At 41.7% G+C, this 21,941-nt stretch overlaps 8 non-coding genes across 8 annotated transcripts; 5 read left to right on the top strand and 3 right to left on the bottom strand.

Annotated features, from left to right (window-relative positions):
* Nucleotides 1–188: 188 nt before the first annotated feature.
* Nucleotides 189–270, top strand: trnas-gcu (transfer RNA serine (anticodon GCU)). Its single transcript has one exon. It is a non-coding gene; the product is annotated as a tRNA-Ser (tRNA).
* A 6,222-nt stretch (nt 271–6,492) lies between these two features.
* Nucleotides 6,493–6,634, bottom strand: LOC148634413 (U4 spliceosomal RNA). The gene has a single exon (XR_015933586.1). It is a non-coding gene; the product is annotated as a U4 spliceosomal RNA (small nuclear RNA).
* A 115-nt stretch (nt 6,635–6,749) lies between these two features.
* Nucleotides 6,750–6,862, bottom strand: LOC148634412 (U5 spliceosomal RNA). The gene has a single exon (XR_015933556.1). It is a non-coding gene; the product is annotated as a U5 spliceosomal RNA (small nuclear RNA).
* A 2,217-nt stretch (nt 6,863–9,079) lies between these two features.
* Nucleotides 9,080–9,151, top strand: trnar-ucu (transfer RNA arginine (anticodon UCU)). The gene has a single exon. It is a non-coding gene; the product is annotated as a tRNA-Arg (tRNA).
* Nucleotides 9,152–11,570: 2,419 nt separating this feature from the next.
* On the top strand, nt 11,571–11,643 carry trnar-acg (transfer RNA arginine (anticodon ACG)). The gene has a single exon. It is a non-coding gene; the product is annotated as a tRNA-Arg (tRNA).
* Nucleotides 11,644–14,022: 2,379 nt separating this feature from the next.
* trnar-ccu (transfer RNA arginine (anticodon CCU)) lies at nt 14,023–14,095 on the top strand. The gene has a single exon. It is a non-coding gene; the product is annotated as a tRNA-Arg (tRNA).
* Nucleotides 14,096–16,852: 2,757 nt separating this feature from the next.
* trnag-ucc (transfer RNA glycine (anticodon UCC)) lies at nt 16,853–16,924 on the bottom strand. The gene has a single exon. It is a non-coding gene; the product is annotated as a tRNA-Gly (tRNA).
* A 2,220-nt stretch (nt 16,925–19,144) lies between these two features.
* LOC148634407 (U4 spliceosomal RNA) lies at nt 19,145–19,286 on the top strand. Its single transcript, XR_015933604.1, has one exon. It is a non-coding gene; the product is annotated as a U4 spliceosomal RNA (small nuclear RNA).
* Nucleotides 19,287–21,941: the final 2,655 nt, after the last annotated feature.

Below are 21,941 nucleotides of genomic sequence, written 5' to 3'. Positions count from 1 at the left end.
GTGTACAACAGGGCCACTGAACTCCACGCTGGCCACTGAACCACAGCAGTGGCTTGCTGGCTTGACATCTCCCAAGGAAAATGTTGAAATCGCATGTGGAACAGGAAAATGACCCTCGAGTACGAGGGAAAAAAAAGAAAAAGATCATCTGGAGCTCGCCAACCCAGTTAGGACAGCCCAGTGTTGTTGACGAGGTGGCCGAGTGGTTAAGGCGATGGATTGCTAATCCATTGTGCTTTGCACGCATGGGTTCAAATCCCATCCTCGTCTGTTTCTATTCTGTCTTTGATCCCTATTGCTCAATGCACAGTGAAAGCATTGCATACATGTGTCTGACAATGAGAAATGGGCCCCTGAGACAGTCATTTGCCTGTTTCACAAATGATTGTATTTTACTAGAGATTCTGTTTGGGATTCAGATGTGCATTCGGACAGCAATCCCTTTCAAGAAATGATACGTTCTGGATGAGGTCAAAGGTGCATCATTTGGACACTTTGTGGGCTTGAAATACAAAGAAAATCATGTTCTATGGTACAAGATAAATACAAAACTTAAGCTTTTATTATAATTAGATTTGCTTATAAAGCATAAGCAATCATTTATTACATTAATAAATGTAAAAATAACATTTTAGCATCATACGTTTAGTATATTTAGTCCCTAATGCTGAAAGAAATGATCATAGAACATGACTTCTAACCTTACCTGCGGTGTTTTTGATCCCTATTGCTCAATGCACAGTGAAAGCATTGCATACATGTGTCTGACAATGAGAAATGGGCCCCTGAGACAGTCATTTGCCTGTTTCACAAATTATCGTATTTTACTAGAGATTCTGTTTGGGATTCAGATGTGCATTCGGACAGCAATCCCTTTCAAGAAATGATACGTTCTGGATGAGGTCAAAGGTGCTGGAACACTGTATTTAGGATGTGTTTGCAGTTATTCTGTGTTTCTAGCTTCAACCCAGTGATATATATATATATGCTCACTGATCTTTTGGTACATGCCCAGGGCAATAATCATTATGAGGATTTATTTCCATATGTGCTAGAGGTAGTGTTGTGAAATTCTTCAACACACTGGATCGCAGGTTTAAACCTGCACTCTTACTCCTTAAATACCAACAAATGCAGATATGTAGCAATCATATTGTAGCGGACACTCATTTGCCTGTTTCACAAATGATCATATTTTACTAGAGATTCTGTTTGGGATACGGATGTGCATTCTGACAACAATCTCTTTCAAAAAATGATTTTACCTTATCGCAGCTTTGCCCCTCTTGCCTCTTTGGAAAATATCTCCATCTTGTGGTCGTTGTTGGTAATGTCTAGACAATATCTCCATCTTGTGGTCGTTGTTGGTAATGTCTAGACAATATCTCCATCATGTGGTCGTTGTTGGTAATGTCTTCTTATGCCCTTTTTTTATTTCAATTCTTTATTAGTTGATTCTAGAATCTCTACAATAGAGCTGAAAATATCAGTTTTGTAGCAGACAATATGACATTAGTTATAGTCCAATTAAGACTTTATTACCCTGTTTGTAACATAACAAATTAAAATTGATTAAAACTAAGTTTGGAACACCAGGGAACATAAAAAATGATTTTTAGGAAAACCATGAGGTTCTCTGTGTCCGATGCCTGCAAGGGGAGAAAGCTAGAATCCTTTGCTTTTTCAAAATTTGAAAATAAACATCATATAACAACAGCTTTCATTCCTAGGAGTGAAAAATAACCATTTTTGAAGACATATTAGTTTCTAAAACACTACAATAAAGTTAAAAACATCCGTTTTATATTACTTTTAGTATTTTTAGTGAAATTAGTCATTTATTGCACTATTTTTAATATAATCTCTAATTAAAAGTGAATAGAATTAAGTTTGGAGCAACAAGGAACACAAAAAAAAAAGATTTTAAGGAAAAAAATGATGTCTTCTGTGCCAGGTGCCTGCAAGGGGAGAAAGCTAAAATCCTACCCAGGCTCCTGGAGCTCTGTCCTGGCTAAAGGAGGGTGAATCCATCCCCTTCAAAGCTCCATGAAAAAATGATCATTTAAAATTTGAAAAAAAAAACATCATATAACAACAGTTTTCATTCATAGGAGTGAAAAACAACCATTTTTGAAGACATATTAGTTTCTAAAACACTACAATAAAGTTGAAAACATCCGTTTTATATTACATTAATTTTTGTGAAATTAGTCATTTATTGCACTATTTTTAATAAAATCTCTAATTAAAAGTGATTAAAATTAAGTTTGGAACAACAAGGAACACAAAAAAAAAAGATTTTAAGGAAAAAAATATTGTCTTCTGTGCCAGGTGCCTGCAAGGGGAGAAAGCTAGAATCCTACCCAGGCTCCTGGAGCTCTGTCCTGGCTAAAGGAGGGTGAATCCATTCCATTCAAAGCTCCATGAAAAAATGATATTTTTAAATTTGAAAAAAAAAACATTATAGAACAACATCTCTTGGTCCACAGAGTGCAAAAATCCAATTTTGAAGAAAATCCATTGACTGATCCCCGAATCCTGAAGTTTCTTCGCATGATATCGGGCTTGCAACCACTTTCTGGAAAATGATGAAAAATGCCAAAAATGAAAAAACAGTTATCAATTCTAGAGCCTAAGAGGAAAATAAGACAAATGTATATCTCCAAATAATTTTATGTGCTTCAGAAGAGCCCAGGAAAGTTTTTTGCATACATGAAACCACGCCCGTTTGCACGTAAGCAGACATGGTTGCACACACGACTGCATGAAAGCACGCGTGCATGCAAAATCATCCTGTTGAGCATTTGAATGTTTGTTTTGCTTTCCATCGCGTTGGTAAGAGCGTAAATAAAAAGGCGATTCCTGCGTTGACCACTAATGTAAGAGCTATTTCAAGTGCGCCGTGGTGCGGCTTTTCAAATGCTCAACAGGATGACTTCGCATGCACGCGTGCTTTCATGCAGTCGTTTGTGCAACCATGTCTGCTTACGTGCAAACGGGTGTGGTTTCATGTATGCAAAAAACTTTCCTGGGCTCTTCTGAAGCACATAAAATTATTTGGAGATATACATTTGTCTTGTTTTCCTCTTAGGCTCTAGAATTGATAACTTCTTTTTCATTTTTGGCATTTTTCATCGTTTTCCAGAAAGTGGTTGCAAGCCTGATATCATGCGAAGAAACTTCAGGATTCGGGGATCAGTCAATGGATTTTCTTCAAAGTTGGATTGTTGCTCTCTGTGGACCAAGAGATGTTGTTCTATAATGTTTTTTTTTTCAAATTTAAAAATATCATTTTTTCATGGAGCTTTGAAGGGGATGGATTCACCCTCCTTTAGCCAGGACAGAGCTCCAGGAGCCTGGGTAGGATTCTAGCTTTCTCCCCTTGCAGGCACCTGGCACAGAAGACATCATTTTTTTCCTTAAAATCTTTTTTTTTGTGTTCCTTGTTGTTCCAAACTTAATTTTAATCACTTTTAATTAGAGATTTTATTAAAAATAGTGCAAAAAATGACAAATTTCACACAAAATAATGTAATATAAAACGGATGTTTTTAACTTTATTGTAGTGTTTTAGAAACTAATATGTCTTCAAAAATGGTTGTTTTTCACTCCTAGGAATGAAAGCTGTTGTTAAATGATGTTTATTTTCAAATTTTGAAAAAATCAAAGGATTCTAGCTTTCTCCCCTTGCAGGCATCGGACACAGAGAACCTCATGGTTTTCCTAAAAATCATTTGTTATGTTCCCTGGTGTTCCAAACTTAGTTTTAATCAATTTTAATTTGTTATTATGTTAAAAACAGGGTAATAAGTTTCTAATTGGACTATAAATAATGTCATATTGTCTGCTATAAAACTGATGTTTTCAACTCCATTGTAGAGATTCTAGAATCAACTAATAGAGAATTAAAATAAAAAAGGGCATAAGAAGACATTACCAACAACGACCACAAGATGGAGATGTTGTCTAGACATTACCAACAACGACCACAAGATAGAGATATTGTCCAAAGAGCCAAGAAGGGCAAAGCCGCGATAAGGAGATTGCGGTCAGAATGCACATCCGGATCCCAAACAGAATCTCTAGTAAAATATGATCATTTGTGAAACAGGCAAATGAGTGTCTGCTACAATATGATTGCTACATATCTGCATTTGTTGGTTTTTAAGGAGTAAGAGTGCAGGCGGTTTAAACCTGCGATCCAGTGTGTTGAAGTATTTCACAACACTACCCCTAGCACATCTGGAAATAATTCCTCATAATGATTATTGCCCTGGGCATGTACCAAAAAATCAGTGAGCATATACATATATCGCTGTGTTGAAGCTAGAGACACAGAATAAGTGCAAACACATCCTAAATACAGTGTTCCTGCACCTTGACCTCATCCAGAATTTATCGTTTTTTGAAAGCGATTGCTGTCAGAATGCACAACTGAATCCCAAACAGAATCTCTAGTCAAATTTGATCATTTGTGAAACAGGCAAATGAGTCTCTCAGGTGCCCATTGCTCATTTTCAGACACATTTATGCAATACTTTCACCATGCGTTGAGCAATAGGGATTAAAGATACCAGAGGTAAGGTTTAAAAGTGATTCTGAGGTGCAACACATCAGCGAAACAGCTAGGCATCTGAAATGCGGGGTTTGAGAGCCCTTCAGGGAACACCGTACCCTAAAGGTACCAGAAGTCCACTAGTATAAGCATTAAGTCACTGTCAGCCCTGTTGCAATGTGATTGCTACATATCTTCATTTCTTTGGTTTTTAAGGAGTAAGAGTGCAGGGGGTCTAAATCTGCGATCCAGTGTGTTGAAGTATTTCACAACACTACCTGTAGCCCGTCTGGAAATAAATCCTCATTCTGATTATTGACCTGGGCATGTACCAATAAATCACTGAGTATATATATATATCACTGTGTTGAAGCTAGAGACCTGTATGTAATATGATGCTAAAATGTCATTTTCACATATATTAATGTATTAAATGATTGCTTATGCTTTATAAACAAATCTAATTAAAATAAAATCTTAAGTTTTGTATTTATCTTGTACCATAGAACATGATTTTCTTTGTATTTCAAGCCCACAAAGTGTCCAAATGACACACTACATGATAAAAGGAAGATTATCACATGCATATCTGTATAATCTTCCTCATGCATTCCTTTCATTACCTTTTAATTTTTAAAATGAACTCAAGTTGTGTATAATGTAATAATTTAAGTAGAATAGATTCAAATAATATAATGATCCAGTGTGTTGCACTACTTCACTGCTTCACTGCTCTATGCCGTCTGGAAATAAATCCTCAGACTGCTTACTGCCCTGGGCTTGTACCAATAAATTACAGGAGCACATCTATATATCACTGCGTTGAAGCAGGAGACACACAATCACTGCAAACACATCCTAAATACAGTGTTCCAGCACCTTTGACTTCATCCAGAACGTATCATTTCTTGAAAGGGATTGCTGTCCGAATGCACATCTGAATCCCAAACAGAATCTCTAGTAAAATACGATCATTTGTGAAACAGGCAAATGACTGTCTCAGGGGCCCATTCCTCATTCGCGCTTCTTTGCTTGCGCCGGAACACACCGACTGGAGGCGGACAACATAGTCGGCAGGATTCAAACCTGCGCAGAGAGACCCCAATGGATTTCTAGTCCATCGCCTTAACCACTCGGCCACGACTACAGCAAGCCCCGTCCCCACTGCGTTCTTGCTACAATCTTACCTGGATCGCGAGGCGCCGGCGGAAGCCTATTTCAAAGTCGTTCTCCGTTTCAAAAAAACATTTCCAAAATACAAGCCTTGCAGACAGACACGCCTCAGAGGACTTAAGGGTGGCTTCATGTCGGAATGATAAAGTCTCCCCGTCCGGACATGAAAATGCCACTTTGTTACACACAAAATAAGAATCAACAACAGAGAAATGCCCACAACAGCTATACACAGAAAACATACAGGACACTGCTCATGATGTTTCCCGAGCCGAAACAGTGCGTTTTTCCAAGCCATTTGACAGAGCCCGCCCACTGAAAACTGCAGCAGATCGTGTAAAGACGTTCAACTTTGTAACTACTGCACGCACAGGAAGCAGAATAAATTCCTCTTTTCAAACTGTCAAAGGTTTGCTTTGCGAATGCTGCAGGACATCGCACAATCTCTTTTGAACGGGGACAAACCATTTCTTATGGGGCGCATTAAGTACAGACATTTAAAAAGCTCCACTCATGCCGACGATGCAGCATGAAGAAGCGCAACCTAACGTTTGACAGACAAAAGCCGGGCGCCGCTACGAGCAATATGAAATCAAACTGACAGCACACGGCGTTTCGCGCTGACTCAAAAGTGATCTCGACAGACGCTGTTCTCTGCATAACGCTGAAAGAGCTAAAGAGCGTTTCTGTTGAGACGTAACAAGCTCGTTTCTTTCTACCATGATGTTACCATGACAAAATCTGTCTTTAAACACCTTCCTCATTCTCTGACGAGACTGTCAAAAATTGCTTTCGCCGATTGCATTGCAAACCAGCGGAAGCGGGGTATTGGGAAAAGTTTTCAACTAGCAATAATCGCGCCTCGGCTAAACCTCACAGGCTACGATACTGCCACTGCGCAAAGCTGACGGTTGCCAGGCAACCGCGGGGATCCTATGGAAATCGTTATCAATCGTCTCATGGCATGTCGTTGCTGAAATGCTTCATATTTCTGTTTTCTCTCTTTGACCAGCCCAGCTGCGCCCCACCCGAAGGCAGGGAAGCACAAAAATTGCATGGAATTCATGCTCCTCTCCACGGAAATCTTTAGTAAAAGGCGAAAGATTTGTACGAGATGAAGAGAAACCAGAGTGTGTGGCTGCACAGCTGCAGGAGCCCAGGCCGCCTTCAAGGCCTCTGCCCTGCCGGTCGTGGTTGGCAATGCACCTGGCCTTACAAATGAGCCAGTGGGGCCCGTTCAGCTCCGGGCTCATCGCCTGCGGCTCTCGGTTTGCAAGCGTGCCCAATCCGTTCGATAACTCGGAAAACACCCGGCCACACTGTGCCAGAAACGACGCACTCTGGGAAGCCGCTATGCAAAGCGAGGTCCCAAGATCCCCTGCAGCCGGACACTTCCCGCCCCCCAAAGAAAAGAGCGCCAATCAGACAGGCGGAGACCGAGGACTCGTAGAGCAGACGGCCACAATCGCCATAACAAGAGCCTAACCCTAACCCTAACCCTCGGAAATCTGTGGCGTTTAGCGTGACATAGTCTTGCAGGCATCGTGCTGTCTCACTGCAATACTATACCGCTGGAGGAAACAGTCCATCTGGCCATGAAACTCATTTGAACATCTAGCTACAGCAACTAACTATATCATGATTTATTCAGGATGTGCGGAATTAGCATGTCCCGGAGACAGCTTCCGAAATCGTGAGCATTCTCTGGTGGTAGGGGCGTTCAAGATGGCGCTCAGGGGTGGGAGGTAAAGTTTAGTGGTTGAGGAGTTTTTTTTGAGTTTTTCATGACCTGAATGTTAATTTTTGCTTTTTTTGACTACTGAAAAATAAGGACTTAACAGTAGTTGTTTAAACTTCAGTTATAACTGAAAGAAAAAAAAACGATTTTGTTTAGATTTAAGAATTTCGATATGAGTAACACTGAGAAAAGAAAAGAGAGTGCTGGGTCTTCGAAGGAGAAATCTAAGATACCTCAATCGTATATGTATAGCACTACAAGAAAATTGATGGCAACTAAAGGGAAAAGTGAAGCAGCTGGAGGGGACGTGGAAAGAGTGCTGGAGATGCGCTCGTACGCGAGCGCTCGCAGCCCAAGTGAGACTCAGAGGAAGAGCCGGAGTCCCTGCCCAGCACACCTGTGAAAACCCCGGCAGCCAAGAGAGGAAGGGGCGAGCTGACGCTGGAGGAGCTCCAGACCAACATCTTCAACATGATGGCACAGAGCAAGGGTGAGCTGAAGGAAATGATTCGATCTAATACAGTCGCAATCGAAAGTCATAAAAAGTCCATGGACTGTGTGTTTAAAGAGGTTGAAGACTTAAAGAGTGAAGTAAAAGTTCTTAAACAAGTAAATACCGAACAAGAAAAGCATATTAAAGAACTTGAATTGAAAGTGAACGATGTAGATAGATACCGCCGATGATGGAATTTAAAATTATTTGGAGTTAAAGAGGAACGTGATAAGGACCTTGTTGCAACAGTGAAGGGTATCTGTAAAAGGACCCTGCCGGACCAGGAGGACGTAATATCGGCCATTGACTTTGTTCACAGGCTCGGGAGAGCGAACATGTCTGAGCGAACTGAGCAAGTGCGCCCCAGATCGATTATAATACAGTTCACCAAGAGGACGGCGAGGGACATACTGTGGCGAGCGGCGAGGGGGAATGAGTATTTGAATGGGAACAAACTGAGGTTTGCAGAGGACCTGTCTGCCGCGGACAGGAGCACCAGGAACCAGCTGTGGCCCCAGGTTGAAGCTGCCAGAAGAGAGGGGAGGAGAGCCTACTTTGTGGGAGCGAGGGCCTTTGTGGACGGGAAGGAGATTTGCTCCCAGTGACTGCTCAGTTAATGATTATGTTTGGTTATATTTGTTATACCAGTATATACTAGTGTTTCTTTAGTGTTAGTTTGGAATGGTGTAGTTAAGTGTTAAGGACTGTTATAGTTCTGGTTCTTTGAAAAACTCAATAGTTTAGACAGTCTTAGAGTTAGTTATTTGCTTTTGTGTATGTCTTTTTCATGAATGCCAGAGGTACTCGAAATGTTGTTAAAAGAAAAACTGTGTGCTGAGTTTTATTTTTTACAGGAAACGCATGCATGTTGAAACTAAAGTTTATAAATAATTGAGAAATATTAAAGCAAGGAAAATATGATACGTGTAAAATATACAATTTGATCACATAATTACTTAATTACCTCTGGTAGTTAAATGCTTTTTTCTGCTGCGTTTTTTTTCTCTTGTACATGACTCTGATCCTTTTGTTGTATTTGTATTTGTAAATTCTATGTTTAATAAAAAAAAAATTTAAAAAAGCATTCTCTGGTGGTGTCCTGCAGGCTTCCTGTGGGTGTGCGTTGGTGGTATAGTGGTGAGCATAACTGCCTTCTAAGCAGTTGACCCGGGTTCGATTCCTGGCCAACGCAGTGGCGAATGTTTTCAAATGCTGTCATGAGCCTTGGATTGTGACTAGCAAAGCGAAGCCTTTTGAAAGCGCTAAAGCACTGAAAAACGGAATTGAGGGAGAATCTTACAGGGGATTCTGAGCGGTGTCTGCATACACGCAGTCCGATACGGGTGCTGAAAGCTTGAGCTACTCTCAATGTCATGCTGGCTTTCCCCGGAGTAAATCTGTTACATTGAAAGAATGCTTCTCGCAGGTTCAAAAAGGGACCCTTGTTAATTGGAGAAATCAATGATTTTGAATGAATTCTGTATGCGTTAAAAGACAGCTATACACAGAAAGCATGCAGGACACTGCTCATGATGTTTACCGAGCCGAAACACAGTGCGTTTTTTCAAGCCATTTGACAAAGCCCGCCCACTGAAAACTGCAGCAGATCGTGTAAAGACGTTCAACTTTGTAACTACTGCACGCACAGTAAGCAGAATAAATTCCTCTTTTCAAACTGTCAAAGGTTTGCTTTGCGAACGCCGCAGGACATCGCACAATCTCTTTTGAACAGGGACAAACGATTTCTTATGGGGCGCAGTAAGTACTGTTACTGTCACTGCTCGATACCGACGTTGGCCTACTATACCATGTTCAGCCACCGCTAGAAAATGTACGGCTCTAGCACCAGAGCAAACAACAGGAGGGCCGACGTCGAACAGGCACACGTGTCAGACATGGAGAGCGATGAGAATGGGATTCGAACCCATGCGTGCAGAGCACAATGGATTAGCAGTCCATCACCTCAACCACTCAGCCACCTCGTCGATGAAACTGGGCTGTCCGGACATGGGTTGGCACGCTCCAGATGATCTTTTTCTTTTTTTTCCCCTCGTACTCGAGGGTCATTTTCCTGTTCCACATGCGATTTCAACATTTTCCTTGGGAGATGTCAAGCCAGCAAGCCACTGCTGTGGTTCAGTGGCCAGTGTGGAGTTCAGTGGCCCTGTTGTACACAGAAAGCACATTGAGCTCCTTGGACATGAAAAGTTCCAGATAAAAGCCATTTGTCATCCTTTCTCTTGGTGTCGATGTTGCTATTGTATGTAAAGGTGGCAACTTGCTCAGCGAGCAGGCGGAGCACACACCGAATGCAGATGTGTCTGAGTGGTGTGTCCAAGTGGCTGCAAAAGGACAACCCTCCCGGGGCGCCGTGGCTTAGTTGGTTAAAGCGCTTGTCTCTTAAACAGGAGATCCTGAGTCCGAATTCCAGTGGTGCCTTCTTTGTTCTGTCTTCTCGAACAGAACTGGTCCTTACAGACAACCGCCTACGGCTAGACTTAATTAAATGCAAGTATTCATTTCCTGTCTTTAACGCGACTTGTTTTTCTTAAAATTGATGGAATTTGCAAAACATGAAATACAAACATTGCTAATCAGCGCTAGCGGCTGGCAAAAAAAAAGAAGTCAGCAATGTTTTTTTTCCTTAACCTTAACCCTGCTAATGGAGAAGAGTTAAACGACCGAGTCTATGCAGCTTAAACGGTGCTCATGTCGGGATCTTAGCTGAAAGGGTGGTAAATCACGCTCACCCCAGTCCTTAATCTTTTAAAGAGGATACAAAATTGAACCTAGTCGCCACATCACATACATCCTGTTCAACGATAAAAAGGTGACATCTATCCTCGATCCAGAGTAAATCCCACGTTGAGGGCATCTTTTTTTTCACTTTACCGTGAATCGGGCTCGGCTGCACAGAGGAGAGAGCAGAGCAATGAGGTCACGGGGACAGGGGAGTCACACGCTGGCGGTTTAAACACGCGGAAGAAAACTGAGGGATCCACAGTATGTGGACCCTCCGTGCGCCATCAGTCCACACTCTGGACTCTGAATCCTGCCATCCAAGTTAAGATCTCGGCGGAACCTGAGGCGCAGTTCCTTCTTAAAACGTAATCTGGTGAGCATTTCTAGAATCGTACTTGTATAGATGCAGCCTTTAATGTGTTGCTAGGTTAAAATTGATGACTTCTTGAACTTCAGTAGGCAACTGCCCTCTTGATTTCGGATTTAATTTCTTTATTACAGGGGCGCTTTTATGAAGACAGAGTCATGTTCAGGTACTTTGCTTGATGGAGGAAGCATATTTCGGACTCTGTGATCTGCTCACCTGGAAAGGTCTGCTGTACTACTACAAGAGAGAAGTAGAGTCTGGAAGAATGGACAATTTTATGATGCTTTGGAAGATAATGTTTTTTTTTTCTTTGAAATCGAAATGAATCAGAATATCAGTGCAAAAGACAAACTCTTGGTTTGGTTTAAAGAGATATGGTTTTAAAACAGACAAGATGTAGAAAACAGGTGTTTCTCACTTTTGGAAAAGAATGGACCGGGGGTAATATTTTACTAGTTGCAGTGCTGATCTCACTGGGTTACAGTCCTGCAGTGTCACACCAGGGCCAGTGGCGCAATGGATAACGCGTCTGACTACGGATCAGGAGATTGCAGGTTCGACTCCTGCCTGGCTCGGGTCGTTTTTTAAACGCATCGGGCTACTCCCTAAGTAGTCTGTGCTACTTACTGCATTGTAATCGTACCCAGTAAGAGATTTCCTTCATGTAAATGAACTGCACCTGACAGCTTTAGAAAAACACCTGGGCTCAGTACGGTGCTGAGAGCTCAGCGTTGCTGTTCTAATTAGCACGCACTGCATCGGCTATGAGCCCGAACCTTTCAATTATTCCGATCAGTAAGTCAACACGTAGTCCACATGAACGGTAGAAATATTCTCTTGTCTGTCTCTTGTTTGTATAGAACTGAATGTCCCTGACAATGTACTGTTAGTTTTAATTGAAGAACGGCATTTGTGTTCAAATATACCAGACAAGTTTACGTAACTGCTCATGCGACACTCAGTTGTAATTAGTCAAGAAATAAAGTCGAACAACAGCTGCGGGTTTGATTCTGAACGTATGAGATTGCAGCGCCTTTTACTTTCATTGACAAATGATAGAGATTCGAAGAGAGATCCTTCAGACCAGCAAGCAAACCCACGGCTATTTCGGTTTTCTATCTAGGCAACGTTGGTGTCTGCAATAGCATACATGAAAGCGTGATGCAATTTCTGTGGCTACATTTGTTGCACGTCATGCACAGTAAGAGTGTTTCTAACACCAAATAAAAAGTCAACAATTAGCGATCACGCCTTCTCCTCAGTTAACCCACTGAAACCCTTGCTGTTAACAGTTCTTTACTGCGTGCTTTACCAGCACCTACATATCGTGTCGGTTCTTTCAGCTTTATTCATTAGGTTTTCAAAGGCATAAGTAGAGCACCAGAGGTGCGAACGCAAAATGCGTGGTTATCTGAAGAATTGATTTCCACGGCAGCGGGTCCAAACGATTTCGCGTTGTTATAGTACCAGGAAAGGAGAAGCGGCACTTCGCCTCTGCCGCGCAGGCACAAGGCGACGTGCGGCAGACGCCGGAGTCGGCAGGTTTCGAATCTGCGCGGGGAAGCCCCAACGCATTTCGAGCCCATCACCTTAACCACTCGAGCACGACAAATGCGAGCTCAATGCCGCCGCATTCCTCCTATAATCAAACACGGACTGCGAGGTGGCTGCGGAAACCTTTTTAAAGTTGGTCTTCGTTAAAAAAAATACCTTTCACAAGATTCGTGCCGGCAGACAGACACGCCTCAGAGGGTTTAAGGCTGGCTTCACGTTCAAATGGTAAAGTCCCCCAGTCCGGATGTCAAAATGCAACTTTGGCAGACAGAAAAAACATCAACAAACCAAAAATGTGGACAAGGATTTTACAAGCTGCACCACACTGCACTTTCAAAAGCATTTACATTCGTGTTAGACGCAGGAATTGCCTTTGATTTGCGCGCTTACGAACGCCATGGAAAACGAAACAAAACTAAAGCCCTCAGCTCCTGCACTTGATTATAATCCCGTTAAGTGTCGAAGCAGGAATTTACGTCATCCTACCACTGCAACACGGGGAATAGAGGGAAATGAGCACAAGCTACGAATTGTCTCTAATCAGTCCCTACAGTTGTAAGACGCCTGGAAGCGTGCACCCCCATCATTAATCTTTGCGCATCTGTGCAAGGTAAACTCTGGAGCAGTCTCTGAAACGGCTCAAAGGAAACACGTGATTAATTCCATGTGCATCTGGGGTTCATTTCTTATTTACATTTAATTCAAGGGAAAGGCTTGGGTCAGTTTCAGACGGCCTCCAACAGCGAGATTCAAGCGCCCCACCTTCAGCCCAATCTGCGCCGCCAGAACGCCAACGGCTCCTCTGGTCTCCGGGGTGCGGTTGTGACCCCGTAACCTAAAGTGTTGGTGGCAGACAAATGGAGACTAACAGGTGACGTCCTAGGACATGACTACATTGTGACACTCGGTGGGGATGGTGACCATTGCTTGGAAAAGAGTGCGAGGCCCCTTTAGAAAAACATTTTGTTAACAGGCATTCTGCCTCAGCCTAAACACCTATAGCTTGCAAAGCGCATGCTATTAGACAGGCACCTCTGCAAGACCTTAAGAGTCTCTTAAACTAGTGATCGTAAGGTGTTCCCAATGGGCGATGTTTGGCTTTCAAATCATCTCTCTGTGGAAGCGCCGCGATGCAGCTGTTTAAGGCTTAGAAGCAGCTGACTGTTTCACTACCTAGCTGATCACTGTCAGTCAGGGAGCTCAGAGGTGAAAAGCCTGTCTGAGAGACAATTCGCCGTCGATCAGTTCAATATGTTCCGTACCAGCTCGGCGCACCTGAGATCATCTTGGTAGCCGTGTAGCTCAGATGAGTGAGAGCGTGTGTGTGTGTACCACCGTGATTGGATGCCAGTCCTTCTCAGGTCACAGTAAACCTTCTGCTGCCTAACTTTCCCCAGTGTGCCCCAGTGGCCTAATGGATAAGGCACTGGCCTCCTAAGCCAGGGATTGTGGGTTCGAGTCCCATCTGGGGTGCTCCTGTCCCATTTTGAGCGTACAAATGTCCTTGTGATTTGCAAAGCTACAACCCCACCTTACTCAGTGAGCGTCTCTGCTTTTCTCTCACATACAGTTGGGAGAAAAACTTTTGTAAACAGCCCTTCGGAATGATGTGGATTTCTGCATGAATGGCTCCTAACATGTGATCTTATCTTTATCTAAGTCATAATAATTAATAAAGAGAGTCTGATTTCACAAACAACACACGCCCAACATTTGACATTGCTGTTTCTTTATTGACCAAATGGTTTAAACAATCAAGGTCATTGATGGAAAAAGTACGTGAACCCTTATATTAAGGAGCTAGTGGAACCTCCTTTATGACAAAAACCTCAACCCCTACTTTCTGTAGCGGCTGGTCAGACCTGAGCAGCGGTTAGGAGGTATTTTGGCCTATTCCTCTATGAAAAACTGTTTCAGTCATGTATATTTTTGGGATGTCTTGCGCTGAACGGCCTGCTTCAGATCACGCCACAGTACTTCAATGGGATTGGGGTCAGGACTCTTACTTGGCCATCCCAAAATACGGAATTTCTTCTGTTTCAGCCACTCTGTTGTTGATGTACTCCTTTGTTTTTGTCATGCTGCATGACCCAGCGTCTTTCGAGTTTTAGATCACAGGCAGACACCCTGACATTCTGCTGTAGATTTTCCTGATACATCTTGGAATTCATCGGTCCCTCGATGATTGCAAGCCGTACAGCCTCCGCCATGCTTCCCAGGTGGGATGAGGTTTTGGAGTTGGTATGCAGTGTTTTGTTATCTCCAAACATAAGGCTGTGCACATTTACCAACAAGTTCAACTTTTGTCACGTCTGTCCACAGAACATTGTTCCAGGAGTTGCTGTGGAACATCCATGTGGTCTTTAGCAAACTTGAGAGGGGCAGTGGTGGTTTTTTTGGGGGGGAGAGCAGTGGTTTCCTCCATGGTGACCTCGCATGATCACCACTCCTGTTCAGATTTCTTCTTATGGTGGACTCATAAACACAGACATAAGACAAAGTCAACCACCTGTTCGCTAGATCCCATCCCCACTCAGCTAGTCAAAGATTCCCTCGAAGGACTGGCAGGACCTATAATTAGTATGATGAATGCATCGCTTGCGTCAGGCGTTGTACCTGATCAATTTAAGGTAGCGGTTGTTAGACCGCTCCTTAAGAAGTCAAATTTGGATCCACAAGTTCTTAACAACTACAGGCCTGTCTCAAAGGTCCCATTTCAATCTAAAAGTCTTGGGAGAATAGTTGTTGCCCAACGTCAATCGTATCTGGATTCAAATAATATACTTGAGAAATTTCAGTCTGGTTTCTGAAACTGCATTAACGAGAGTCGTAAATGATATTCTCTTAGCTACTGATGTGGGGAATGCAACAGTGCTTGTGCTTCTAGATCTTAGAGCTGCCTTTGACACGGTTGACCTCTCTGTTTTGTTACACAGGCTTGAGTTTGAGGTTGGCTTATCTGGAACCGTCCTTCAGTGGTTTACTTCACATTTTACTCATCGTTTTCATTATGTTCAAATATCTAATAATTGTACTGCTTCATCAATGTCACCAGTTCAATTTGGGGTACCAGAAGATCAGTGCTGGGACCAATATTGCTCTCTCTCTCTACATGCTGCTGATAGGTAGGATAATATGAAAAAATAATATGAACTTTCATTCATATGCTGATGACACTCAAATAAACATTTTGTTTACACCAAACGACAACTCTTCTATTATCAGTTTAGTTAAATGCATTAAGGAAGGAAATACTTGGATGTGTGAAAACTTTTTGTTACTCAACTCTGAGAAAAATGAGGATCTGTTGATCGGAGGCAACAATACTGATAGGACTACTATAACTTCAGCACTTAACTCAGAGGATTTAAACATTTGCCTCAAAGAGACAGCACGTAACCTAGGCGGCATATTAGACACAAGGCTCTTAACAACTTGCATTGTTAAGTGCCTTGGGACAACCTTGTTGTGAAAGGCGCTATATAGAAATACATTGATTTGAATTCAATTGACAATGTAAAATGCTGTGTGTGTTGTTTGTTAAACAAGACTGTCTTTATTTATCAAAAAATAAAAGGAATTTGCTAGGAATGCAAACGTTAGGTTGCGCTTCTTCATGCTGCATCGTCGGCATGAGTGGAGCTTTTTAAACGTCTGTACTTACTGTGCCCCATAAGAAATCGTTTGTCCCCGTTCAAAAGACATTGTGCGATGTCCTGCAGTGTTCGCAAAGCAAACCTTTGACAGTTTGAAAAGAGGAATTTATTCTGCTTCCTGTGCGTGCAGTAGTTACAAAGTTGAACGTCTTTACACGATTTGCTGCAGTTTTCAGTGGGCGGGCTTTGTCAGATGGCTTGGAAAAACGCACTGTGTTTCGGCTCGGGAAGCATCATGAGCAGTGTCCTGCATGTTTTCTGTGTATAGCTGTCTTTTAACGCATACAGAATTCATTCGAAATCATTGATTTCTCCAATTAACAAGGGTCCCTTTTTGAACCTGCGAGAAGCATTCTTTCAATGTAACAGATTTACTCCGGGGAAAGCCAGCATGACATTGAGAGTAGCTCAAGCTTTCAGCACCCGTATCGGACTGCGTGTATGCAGACACCGCTCAGAATCCCCTGTAAGATTCTCCCTCAATTCCGTTTTTCAGTGCTTTAGCTCTTTCTAAAGGCTTCGCTTTGCTAGTCACAATCCAAGGCTCATGACAGCATTTGAAAACATTCGCAACTGCGTTGGCCGGGAATCGAACCCGGGTCAACTGCTTGGAAGGCAGCTATGCTCACCACTATACCACCAACGCACACCCGCAGGAAGCCTGCAGGACACCACCAGAGAATGCTTTTTTTAATTTTTTTTTTATTAAACATAGAATTTACAAATACAAATACAACAAGAGGATCGGAGTCATGTACAAGAGAAAAAAAACGCAGCAGAAAAAAGCATTTAACTACCAGAGGTAATTAAGTAATTATGTGATCAAATTGTATATTTTACACGTATCATATTTTCCTTGCTTTAATATTTCTCAATTATTTATAAACTTTAGTTTCAACATGCATGCGTTTCCTGTAAAAAATAAAACTCAGCACACAGTTTTTCTTTTAACAACATTTCGAGTACCTCTGGCATTCATGAAAAAGACATACACAAAAGCAAATAACTAACTCTAAGACTGTCTAAACTATTGAGTTTTTCAAAGAACCAGAACTATAACAGTCCTTAACACTTAACTACACCATTCCAAACTAACACTAAAGAAACACTAGTATATACTGGTATAACAAATATAACCAAACATAATCATTAACTGAGCAGTCACTGGGAGCAAATCTCCTTCCCGTCCACAAAGGCCCTCGCTCCCACAAAGTAGGCTCTCCTCCCCTCTCTTCTGGCAGCTTCAACCTGGGGCCACAGCTGGTTCCTGGTGCTCCTGTCCGCGGCAGACAGGTCCTCTGCAAACCTCAGTTTGTTCCCATTCAAATACTCATTCCCCCTCGCCGCTCGCCACAGCATGTCCCTCGCCGTCCTCTTGGTGAACTGTATTATAATCGATCTGGGGCGCACTTGCTCAGACATGTTCGCTCTCCCGAGCCTGTGAACAAAGTCAAAGGCCGATATTACGTCCTCCTGGTCCGGCAGGGTCCTTTTACAGATACCCTTCACTGTTGCAACAAGGTCCTTATCACGTTCCTCTTTAACTCCAAATAATTTTAAATTCCATCATCGACGGTATCTATCTACATCGTTCACTTTCAATTCAAGTTCTTTAATATGCTTTTCTTGTTTGGTATTTACTTGTTTAAGAACTTTTACTTCACTCTTTAAGTCTTCAACCTCTTTAAACACACAGTCCATGGACTTTTTAAGACTTTCGATTGCGACTGTATTAGATCAAATCATTTCCTTCAGCTCACCCATGCTCTGTGCCATCATGTTGAAGATGTTGGTCTGGAGCTCCTCCAGCGTCAGCTCGCCCCTTCCTCTCTTGGCTGCCGGGGTTTTCACAGGTGTGCTGGGCAGGGACTCCGGCTCTTCCTCTGGCAGCTGAGTCTCACTTGAGCGCATCTCAAGCACTCTTTCCACGTCCCCTCCAGCTGCTTCACTTTTCCCTTTAGTTGCCATCAATTTTCTTGTAGTGCTATACATATACGATTGAGGTTTCTTAGACTTCTCCTTCGAAGACCCAGCACTCTCTTTTCTTTTCCCAGTGTTACTCATATCGAAATTCTTAAACCTAAAAAAAATCGTTTTTTTTTCTTTCAATTATAAGTTTAAACAAGTAGTGTTAAGTCCTTATTTTTCTGTAGTCAAAAAAAGCAAAAATTAACATTCAGGTCATGAAAAACTCAAAAAAAATCCTCAACCACTAAACTTTACCTCCCACCTGAGCGCCATCTTGAACGCCCCTACCACCAGAGAATGCTCACGATTTCGGAAGCTGTCTCCGGGACGTGCTGATTCCACACATCCTGAATAAATCATGATATTGTTAGTTGCTGTAGCTAGATGTTCAAATGAGTTTCATGGCCAGATGGACTGTTTCCTCCAGCGGTATAGTATTGCAGTGAGACAGCACGATGCCTGCAAGACTATGTCACGCTAAACGCCACAGATTGTGTTTGTCCGTTCATGTCAGTTGTCCTGCAGCCACGGGAAGTGGGACACAAACATGCCGCAATGCTTTCAAGACGTTAGGATTTGTTTGTGCAACATCCGAGAAGAGTACTTGTGGCTTGAATGTGAACTGTACGTGCCCGCCCCCTTTCCTCTGTAGTGCATGAGTTCCTCCCGGCATGCCCTTCGTCATTGTTCTGTCATCTTGTATTTAAAGGGTTGTATTTCTGCTGCTGAAAAGAATCAACGGGTTTCTTTGTTCCCAACGGAGCCCTTGTCTGTCATGAAATTCTTCAAAACCTCAAGCTAGAAGAAGACGACAAATATGAAGCGTTACAGCAACGACATGCCATGAGACGATTGATAACGATTTCCATAGGATCCCCGCGGTTGCCTGGCAACCGTCAGCTTTGCGCAGTGGCAGTATCGTAGCCTGTGAGGTTTAGCCGAGGCGGGATTATTGCTAGTTGAAAACTTTTCCCAATACCCCGCTTCCGCCGGTTTGCAATACAATCGGCGAAAGCAATTTTTGACAGTCTCGTTAGAGACTGAGCAAGGTGTTTAAAGACAGATTTGGTCATGGTGACATCATGGTAGAAAGAAGCGAGCTTGTTCCCAGTGGGCATTGATTCGTCGAATATACGTATATTTACGGTGAAATTACGGCTATACGTATATATACGTCGCCTCGAAGTATAATCAACGTCGAATTGCAACCGTAAAATTGACGACATTAACAAACGCATATATAACGTCGAAAACACATCTAACACAGTGCCTGAGGCTTTTTACTGTATGTATCGTGTGTGCCGCAACTAGGAGTATACGGCACTCTGCACAGTGTACGAAGTAAATTATTTTCGCAGCAAATAATTTACACGTGTATAATAAATATAGTAAATATAATAAATTAATTACTGCGAAAATAATTTACTTCGTACACTGTGCAGAGTGCCGTATACTCCTAATTGCGGCACACACGATACATACAGTAAAAAGCCTCAGGCACTGTGTTAGATGTTTTTTCGACGTTATATATGCGTTTATTCATGTCGTCGATTTTACGGTTGCAATTCGACGTTGATTATACGTCGAGGCGACGTATATATACGTATAGCCGTAATTTCGCCGAATCAATGCCCACAGCTTGGCATACAAGGGTTTTGCTGAGGGGGTTTTGCCACCTGCCTGAAAAAAAACAGTAAAATGTTTGAGTGCCTATAGAGTTTCTATTTTTATTTTCTTGACAAAAGTCCCCCATCAGTGCGCGGTGCCCGAGGAAAAATCTGTAGGGGGGCGTCTGAAATTCTGAGGGGGGAGTGATATTTCGGTTGAAACGGAGCTGTACGGTGCAGCTACCCAAATGAAATCTCGCAGCTATGCCATTGATTAGTGCTTCATGATAGAAGATAACGACTAGCAATCTGGTATTTGCGATGAAGTTCAGTTTCACATTTTTCGTCACTCTCAAGGTTTGTATTGCCTGGAGCGAAAAGTACCATAAGCGTTCATTTTTGCAGCTACATGGACGTTCTGAATCGTTAAGAAAAAAATGTTGTAAAACCAACAGAAAGCACAGACTGCTATAACTAGTCCTAGTTATATAACGATTTTAAGTATAATGATAAACTACTGCAAGGAATCGGTCCACCTGAGCAAACAGGATCGTAATGTTGACACTCAATAATATGTGCAGTTCCTGGACGGATAGCCCTCCTGCCCATCAAACAGACTGAGTGACTGTTCGTGTCATTTAGTGTTGTCTGACCATTGACAAAGTACAACTATTTTTTTAGGGTGCAAATTAAGTTAGGTAAAACTTTTTGCCCAAAACTGAAGGGGCGACATTCCCCCCTCCCCCCGTGATGCCAGGCCTGTCCCCATCCTATTCCATAATGTCATTATATATAATACCATACAACAGTGACCGATCCTTACTTATTGCATGCGTTAAAATTGCACATCAGCTCATAGCAGCGATGTATTATCAATGTTAAATTTCAACCATAATATCGACAACATTAATAAACGCATACGTTGAGAAAATATCGAACCCAGCATATTTTCCGGTTATATACCACAATGCATTGCTAGTATTCGTTGGTCACCATTTTGGACACGTTTTTCAAACGTAGAAGTATATCCGAAAATATCTCAGCAATCCTCTTTTGACGAGTAAGTATGAACAATAATAATACTATCTGAATACATACAGATCTTTCTTAATATTATTTTGATTAAAATAGTATGTGAATAAGCAAAAAAATGGCACATAATATAGTGTGAATGGGGAAGATGACACAAAATTGTTTTGCCGTTTCTCTTATTCTTATTCTATGTTGTACTTTCAAACTTTGGGTACTCTTTAATTAGGACAGACTTTATTGCTCAACTGCTATGATGCAAGCCAAATTCTATACATTTATTTCAGCTTTGAGCTTAGTAAACCGTTCATTTTTTAGATTATACTAAAGAAGATATTAATCATCATTTATTTGGGAAGTAATATTATATAATTTTCTCCTAGCTGCGGTGCTGAAGTCCCACCCTACATCAACAGAAAAAGAAATAAAGGAGCACGCAATGTGTTACTTGAAGAATGCATATGCAAGGCAGGGGGCCAAGAGATCTGGACTCTGAAAATAATAGGTTTTTGGTTCTAACTGTTAGGACAATTAGACAGGGTTTGCAAATAGTGGACAAAAATCGTCTTAACTTCCATTGTAATATTTTATATTTTATGTAATATTTTTTTCTTGGAAATATAGAAGTTGTACATTTTAAAATGTATATTTGAATCAAAATGTGGTTTTGAGTTAGTGTGTTAATGTAATTAGTTTTGTGTTTGTCATTACTATACTGTATATTGCCATGTTACCAGAATTTGTAGCTGAAGTTTAAGACTAGTTGTGTTTTTATGATTATTGCCCATATGTTGATTGTTGATTGATTGTATACAATGTATAATTTGAAATACATATGTTTCAGGTGTGAATGTGTATTTTCAGAATACATTTCTAAACCTAATCATTGGCTTGTTTTACTTGTTTCTACACCTATAAAATCTATCTTTGATGTATAATAGACCTCTACCCATATACGTATAATAGACCTCTAATGTTATCCGTATAATAGACTTCTAACCATATACGTATAATAGACCTCTAAAGTTATACGTATAATAGACCTCTAACCATATACGT

This window comes from Lepisosteus platostomus, unplaced genomic scaffold (genome assembly GCF_059453375.1).
Source record: "Lepisosteus platostomus isolate fLepPlt1 unplaced genomic scaffold, fLepPlt1.hap1 Scaffold_32_H1, whole genome shotgun sequence".
Lineage (NCBI taxonomy): Eukaryota > Metazoa > Chordata > Actinopteri > Semionotiformes > Lepisosteidae > Lepisosteus > Lepisosteus platostomus.
This window is presented reverse-complemented; position numbering and strand designations above follow the sequence as displayed.